This window comes from Mauremys mutica, chromosome 1 (assembly GCF_020497125.1).
Source record: "Mauremys mutica isolate MM-2020 ecotype Southern chromosome 1, ASM2049712v1, whole genome shotgun sequence".
Classification (NCBI taxonomy): Eukaryota; Metazoa; Chordata; order Testudines; family Geoemydidae; genus Mauremys; species Mauremys mutica.
The window spans coordinates 177,504,575-177,512,661 of NC_059072.1; the positions used below are offsets into that span (position 1 = coordinate 177,504,575).

At 48.9% G+C, this 8,087-nt stretch overlaps 1 long non-coding RNA gene across 2 annotated transcripts in view; it reads right to left on the reverse strand.

Annotated features, from left to right (window-relative positions):
- The window catches only part of LOC123361836, a 15,693-nt gene extending 7,816 nt beyond the window's left edge, over nucleotides 1-7,877 (reverse strand). The window contains exons 1-2 of one of the 2 annotated variants that reach the window (XR_006576245.1): nucleotides 7,748-7,877; nucleotides 2,592-2,681 (exon numbers count right to left, since the gene is read on the reverse strand). This is a non-coding gene — a long non-coding RNA (uncharacterized LOC123361836). Of the gene's footprint in view, nucleotides 1-2,591; nucleotides 2,682-2,799; nucleotides 2,950-7,747 lie in introns of those variants that run through there. The other variant, XR_006576246.1, reaches the window with a different exon arrangement.
- Between the last annotated feature and the right edge of the window lie 210 nt (nucleotides 7,878-8,087).

Below are 8,087 nucleotides of genomic sequence, written 5' to 3' on the forward strand. Positions count from 1 at the left end.
TCCAACTGGGTTTTGGTTTCCAAGAAACCTAAATTCTCAACATGAAGTTAGTGGAAACCATTGAATTTCACCTAGTCTTGTATCGAACCCTGTGACAAGTGTGAATGGTGGAATCATAAGTAGGCTCAAGTACCTTTGAAAGGTTCATGAACCTGTCATAGAATTATTGAAGCTGGAAGTGAAACAGATTTGTTATGTCGTGTTTAGTTTATCTAGGGTGACCAGATGTCTGGATTTTATAGGGACAGTCCTGATTTTGTTTGTTTTTTTCTTATATAGGCTCCTATTACCCCACACCCCTCGTCCCAATTTTTTACATTTGCTGTCTGGTCACCCTAAGTCCATTGCCAGAGCAAGATTGCTCCCTACAGAACAATAGTGCACCATTCAGTGTAGTTTTAAGTGTTCCAAGCGACGGCACCCCTACTTTTCCCTTGGGACATTATTCCACATGCTAGTAGGTCTCTCAGAATGTCTTTTCTGATATTCATACTAAATTTCTCCCTTTTTTCATCTCATCACTCCTAGAAATACTCCCCTGTGCCAACCTAAATAATTCCTCTGCCTCCTCCGTGTTTGAACCCTTCAAATAGTCTCTAAGGTGCCACAAGTACTCCTGTTCTTTTTTTGGTAGAAAATTGTCTCCCCTCCAAAGTGACACTTTTTATCTTCCCTTGGTCAAGCCCCGCCCCAGACCCATGAACATTTTTGTTGCTTCTTTCTGAACTCTAATTTCTTGATACCTTTCTGGTAATCAGGGACCTGATTCAGCTCTGTCGCACAAGCTGAGCCAATGCAAGTGGGCTGTGTAGCTCCCTCCCCCAGGAGTATCCCTTGCACGGGAAACCGTGTGTGGAAGCCTCAACAGTACCCCTCTGTGCAAGGAACATTTTGGGGCAGGCTGTGTGAAGGCAGAATAGGTGGAGTACCCTAGTTATTTTGCATACTGGCAGCCACCCGGGCAATTGCAGCCAGGTGACAAGTTAGGGAAGACCTCAGGGTGCTGAACTGGCCCCAGTCAGATTGAGTGTGGCCTATGGTAACCAGAACTGACTGCAGTTGCATCAGAGACAGAGGGATTATTGCCTTCCTGATCTGTGCCACTTTTGTGTGTGTGAGAGTCATTTATAATTGCACTGGCCTATTCTGCTACCATATGATATTCCAGATTTATGTCTTCTTTGCTTCTTCTCACTTTATGGCTTTTTAGGCCTCTGTGTTTTCCAGGTTTCTCCCTCCCATTGAATACTGCAGTTTTGCTTATTCTCCCCTCCCAAGATCTATTTAACTTTTGTTTTTCTCTTTGAGTACTTCTATTTTCTCTAGTATTTGCAACACAGCTCAGACAGAAAAAAAAGATTGTTTCCAACTCCTTCCTGGAGCTCACCCCCCTCCACCCCTTTGAGGAGAGTGGCTGGAGAGGACAGACAGTCTTGTCCCAAGATGAGTTTGGAACCTCCCCATCAACCCTCTCCACAGGGAATGAAGGGGTGAGGATAGATTTCACTTTGGGTTTATTTTATGCTAATAACCCAGTCACCAAGAAGAGGTGTGGACATATGCCTCTAGGGATTACTCCTGGGAACCTGTGAAGGGGAAACTGAGGCAGGGTGCTGCACAGTCATCCCTGGCCAGCAGAGGATGCTACAGAGGAGGTGTGCTCTTTGACATCATGTTTCATGAACATGCTGTTTACTCCTTCAATGTCTTTAATAGAGATGATAGGTAAAACCAATTACCCATTTCCCACTAGACACCATTTCTCCCTTACAGGGCCTGGCCCAAATTTCACATTTGTAACAAAATCCAGAGTCAGGTGAGTCTCTAAAAACTACAGCCATATGAAATATCTAGAGTGACAGGAAAGAGGAACATTAAAAAATGAAAGTGACAGCAAAAGGAGGATGAGTGTTAGATCTAATAATCACAAGCACCCACAAGAAGGGAAAGGAATGATCTAATCTGAACCTCAGGGTATGAATGAGAGTAAAATGATAAAAGGGATAAAAGGCAAATTTAGGCTATCAGTAATTGTTTATTAGAATGCAAATTAGCTTGCTGAAGGAAGAGGCATAACCCCATCATTTGAAACTAGAGAGGGCAAACCTCTAGAAAATACAGCCAAGTTTTTTTTTTAAAAAGGTGCCCAAATTAGACTATTTAAATCCATATTTAGGCAACTAAGTGGCCTGACGTAAAATGCATCATGTAAAAGCTCACTATGTCACCCAGACCACAGGACAGATGTATACGAATTACATGAGTTCATGCACAATCATCATTTTAGAACTGAACAGCTCAACAACACTTTGCTTGTATAAAGTACTTTAAAACTCAAGAACTTCAGACATTAAATTAAGCCTCAAATCCTCTGTGAGTCTGGCAAGTATCCTCCCCAATGTACAGATGAGAAACAGAGGCACAGGGAGATTAAGTGAATTGCCTAATATCACAGAATCTGTGGTAGAGCTGGAAATGGAATCCAGATGCCCTTTCTTCCAGTCCCAGGTATTAACCACAAGACAACATTACTCTTCTACCTTTTGTTCCTCATGTGTAGGTCTACCAGACTGAGTAGGCCTTTTGCTCACCATATTTCCTCCCTCTGTGATCTTCATCTTCTCCAAATCAAACCGACAATTCTCTTCCTGCTCCTCTGCTTCCATCTCTTCTTCTTGCTCCTGAGGAAGCAAGTGAGGAAAAATGAGAGATTTAGAAGGGAACAGAAATGTGGCTGAAACACAGATGGAATTATTCCTACTTCAATTACTCAACCAAAGGAACTAGACACAGTTTTACCCCAGCTGACGCATTTCATAATACAGCATCTCAGAGGCTGTTAAAATGGTCATTCCTCATTTCAGAGCACTTCTGTGAAAGGACCGAGGGAAGCTGTGCGAATCAGACTTGTCAGATTGCAGCATTTCCTATGTATACAGTCTGCACAGACAGAGCCTGGAGGGGGGAACATCAGTTTTGGGAGGAACTATTTTAGAGAAACACCAGGAAGCGAACACGAGCCAGGAGGCAGGCTATGCAGAGGAGTTGATTTAGAGCTACTGAGCATCAGTATCACTCTGAGGTGAAGTGCAGAGATTAAGTCATCTATGGAGCACTCAGCTGCATTGCAGCACAAGGTGCATGAAGGACAAAAGCACTGCAGCTTCCAACAAAATAAGCACAGCAGAGGAACTGCTGAAGAGAACAGAAGAAAGAGACAAAGACCTGCAATCCCCCCTTGTTTAAAATATTCCAAGTATATTCATTTTAGCAGCAGAAACAGGCTAAAGAACTGCAAACATGTACTCAGCAAGAGAAGAACAAGGTAAAAATAAACGGTGAGGTCATCTTGTCTGTTTCTCATTTCATCTTCCCCCACATCCCAGCCCAATCCCAGTCTGCTTTCATAAATCACCTAAAAGACTACAATTATCTTACCCATGATGCTTAGTAAGTTTTGAAATCACAGTGAAGAGAGCTGCTTCCCCTACCCAAATCAAGAGTTTGAGAGAGTCCTAAGCTATTGCTGAGAATCAGGCTCCCCTGTTCTTCTTGTAAGGAACACTCAATCAGAAAAACCAAGCTACCCTAGGGGCGGGGACCAGAGAAGTCCCCAAATGATTGAGGTTTTCTTTTCACCTTTGGAGTGCTCAGAGAAAGCTGATTATCCCAGAGCTATAGCCGTAGGAGGCCCATATCATAGGCGGGGGAAGGCTATGCCTCCCCAAAGAGCCCTGTGTGGCCATGCCTACAGTCCATCCCGAGGCCCCCTCCTGCTTGTTGCTTCCCCTTGGCCCCAGCCCAAGCAGGCTGCTCCTCTTCTGGAAAGTGTGCTGGGGCTGGGGCGGCTGGCCTGTTGCTGGAACTTGGGGTAGCTGAGGTCGCCCAGTGCTGGGATGCCCCCGGGCACTGGGGCTGCGCCACCCGGGGCTCCAGGGAGGAGGGTGCTGGCACCTGGCACTCTAGGGCTGGAGGCACTGGGGCTTCCCGCCCTGTGCTTGGGGGCGGGCGGGACAGCTGAGGGCACTGGAGCTGGGGCCGCGGCACCGGGTGCTCTGGGCTGGGGGAAGGGAGCTAGGGGGACGGGCGGGGGCTCGGGCAGAAGGGGAAGGCCAAGCTGGGGGCTAGCCTCCCTGAGCCTGTGGTTCACCCATCACTAAGGCTATGATTTACTCTCTGGTATTTTTAGTAAAAGTCATGGACAGGTCATGGGCAGTAAACAAAAAAGTCACAGTCCCTGACGTGTCCATGACTTTTACTAAAAATAACCCTAACTAAATTTAGGTGCTGGGGGGGCACTTCCATGGACACTACTGCTCTGGGGCTGATGCTCTGGAGGACACTGCTGCGCCTTTGGGGGGATGCTCTGGGGACCTGCCGCTGCTGGGGAGGTGGTCTGGGGCCCCACTGCTGCTGGAGGGTGGCCCAGTGCACCCTCCCGCCCACCCCCGCTGCTGCTGCTCTGGGTGGAGGGCGGTGCCCTAGAGCCCTGCCACTGGTGCAGCGGCTGGGGCAGCAGCGTCCTGGGGTCCTGTTGCTGCTGCTGGGCGGGGGAGGGGGCAGCCCAGGGCACCACTGCTGCTTCCGGATTGCTGCTCTGGGTGAGCACCTGGGATCAACTGCCTGGGGCCACCCAAGCAGTGGCCAGTGTGGCTGGCCCCAGGGCTGCCCCAGCTGCTCAGGTGGCCCCGGGGTCAGCTGCACCAACTGCTGCAGAAGTCCCGGAAAGTCATGGAATCCATGACTTCTGTGACCTGGGTGACAGACTCGCAGCCTTACCCATCACCCATGTCTGTAGCTAACATTGCAGCGTGGCATACACCTACCTGCTTCTTTGTTACACACGCCCTAAAGGGAGTCTCTATTTTTGCTGAAATCTCAGTGTATCATGCTCTGTAGTGCCTCCCTCACTCTGCCCTCCACTCCACCCCCAATATCAACAGGTACTCCATCTCTGCTTCCAAGGATGGTTCTCCTGCTCCAGACTTTGCTGCATGCAGGTCCTTTAGCTTGCGAGTCGCTTGGGACAGGCACAATTCTGAACCTGATTGTTTAGAAGCAGCTAAGGAGGCATACCAATAGTGATGTCATGATTTAGGATACACATTTCCATCCCTATTGGTTGGGAGAAGCTCCTGTCTCTCTCCTGGCAGATCATCCAGACAGAGAATTTGAATTGGCAGTTTCTCTGAATTGTGTATGAGCTATAAACTCTGTCTGCTCCTGTCATGCTTCCAGCCTCATTTTAAATCCATAGCACATTTTTAGAACCCTCTCCCCAGCCCAAAGAGGTATTTAAATGCTTCAACTAAAAGATTAAGAGTCCAAATGAATGATCAAGTAAGGGTTGCTGGAACCTTGAGAAAGGTCTCATACCTGTGAACATTATCCTCTCTCAGTTGCTACAAGAGGGTTCAACTGATTGGCACCCACACTGCCCCCAGACTTGCTCATTTTCAAACCTTTGGCCTCAAGGCAAGGATTGGCTCACCTTGTTGCACGAACACACGTTTTTTATGTCCTAACCACACAATGCTGGATTAAAGCGGGGCTGAGGGAACTGCACCCCTCAAGCCTCTGCTTTTCTGGGAGGCCTCCAATCCATCACATATAGACTCTATACAAGGGAGATTTCATTATATGTATGCTAACTCTAAAAAGAAAAGAAAAACAACTTAAAACATAGATGCCCATTGCTGACACTGATTTTGTTCTTAAGCTTTCAGTTAGAGTTTAATTTTTTTCAGACTTTCAGGTGCTGGTGATGGGTGTGTGAATTGGAAGCGCTAATCGCTGTCTGCTAATGGCAGCACTGCCCAGTACTTCTTTAGTATTGTTTTAATTCCCAAGTGGAGCAGCGAAAAGGAAAACTAAGTTAGAAAGAGAGAAAACTGTAAGCAAATTACAAAACTTACTCTTTCTTTGCTAGTACTACTTCAGAATCATCTTCCAAAGAAGCTGGACAGTCTCTCTCAGAAATGATCATCAAAGGGAAGATATATACCAGTGGTTCCCAAACTTGTTCCGCCGCTTGTGCAGGGAAAGCCCCTGGCAGGCCGGGCCGGTTTGTGTACCTCCCGCGTCCACAGGTTGGCTGATCGCGGCTCCAGGCCAATGGGAGCTGCTGGAAGCGGTGCGGGCTGAGGAACATACTGGCCGCTGCTTCCTGGAGCCCCCATTGGCCTGGAGCAGCGAACCGCGGCCACTGGGAGCCGCGATCGGCCGAACCTGCGGACGCGGCAGGTACACAAACCGGCCCGGCCCGCCAGGGGCTTTCCCTGCACAAGCGGCGGAACGAGTTTGGGAACCACTGGTATATACATATGAACTTGTTCCCTCAGGAGAGGGCAGAAGAAAAGCAAACGTTCTTGAAATCCAGGACAAAAGTGATACTGAAAATGACCCATTTTTCCTCCCACTGTACTGAAGGCAAAGAGAATAGTAGTGATAAAGAGAATAACATTGCCATTAGTGTTGAACAATATCCAGTTCAATGGCCTGCTTTGATAGCAGAGGAGTTTCATGCCCAATGTATTGAGAAAGGTCTGCTCCATCTTCAGAATCACAATGACAAATTTATAGCTTCTGAGCAGCAGTATAAATGTCAGAAAAGATCTCTCTTGTCTCTCTTTGAATAAAAATTACCAAATGGAGCACATTATCAGAGGCACGGCTTGATGTATTCTAAATCCACAGGAACAGTATTATGTTCTTATGTTTCATGTGCAAACTCATTTCCTCACCTAACAATCTTAGCCCCGTTGTAGCGCCTGTCTTTTCCAACTGGAAAAAAGGAGAGAAGACTTGTTCTTATGAAAGCAGTGTAGAACTTCATAATGCCATGATTATTTGACTAGTCAGGTTGCATAGCTAACCCATTTGCAAGGGAAGAATCACATTCACAGGGAGATGGTATGGCTGCGCCCTGCTTCTAACACAAACTGCCTACTTGAAGGAAGTTTTAAAGTGTATTGTCATAGTTGGTAAGTTCCTCGCTGAACATGGTTTAGTGTTTAGAGCAGGGGTCTCAAACTTGTGGCCCACAAACCTCCCCAATGTGGCCCACGGGGCTCCAGCAGTTTTGGGGCCAGGTCTCTCCTTTGGTCCCTCCTGCTGCCCCTGGGCACTTCCCCCCCAGGCAATTTACAATGGCCCGGGATCCAGGCAGTGCAGCGGAGCTGAGCGGCATCTGCCTGCTTGCTCCAGGGGCTGCTGGCTCCTCTCTGTGGCCTCAGGGTGGGTCTGTGCTTCTGCACGCTGCCCCCACCCCGAGTGCCCCTGCGGCCAATGGGAAGCTGTGGGGGCAGTGCCTGGGGGCAGCAGCATGTGGAGGCCTCCTAGCCCATCCCACCTTGGAGCCCCAGGTAAGTGCTGCACCTCCTGACCCCCTCCCAGAGCCTGCACCCCCTCCCCACACACCCCTCCCACCCCCAAACTCCCTCCCAGAGCCTGCACCCCCTCCCCCTTGCCACACACCCCTCCCACCCCCAAACTCCCTCCCAGAGCCTGCAAACCCACTCCCTGCCCCAGCACCCAAACTCCATCTCAGAGCCTGCATCCAGCACCCCAACTCCACCCCCAGATCTCCTCCCTCACTCAAACTCCCTCCCAGAGCCTTAGGCAAGTGGGGGGTGGGTTCTGGGTGGCATGAGTAACATTGGCCCACTGGGAGGATTTCAGGGCTGGCACTGGCCCTAAGATAAATTGAGTTTGAGATCCCCTGGTTTAGAGGAAGGGAGGAACTTACTGTCTCTCCTCAGAATGGAAATTATCTAGGTATTCCTGAAGCCATCTTCAAGGATGGGAGGGAGAGCACAGGGAAAGCACAGGGGTGTGTTGCAGTTAGATAAGGGGGGAGGTGTGTGACAGAGTGCTAGGTATGAACCCCTGAGTCAGCACTCTGTTCACAGCAGCTCCAGTCAGGCATAGCAGATTGGAGCTGACGAGGCAGACCTGTGCCTAGTTTGTGGGGCAGGGCAGAAAGGCTAATTAAGCCACTAGCCAGAGCTCACAAATAGGCACAGGAAGGAAGTGAAAAGGGGTAAAGCGAGCAATGAGTGGGAGAGAGAGATTGCTCTCTTCCTGCT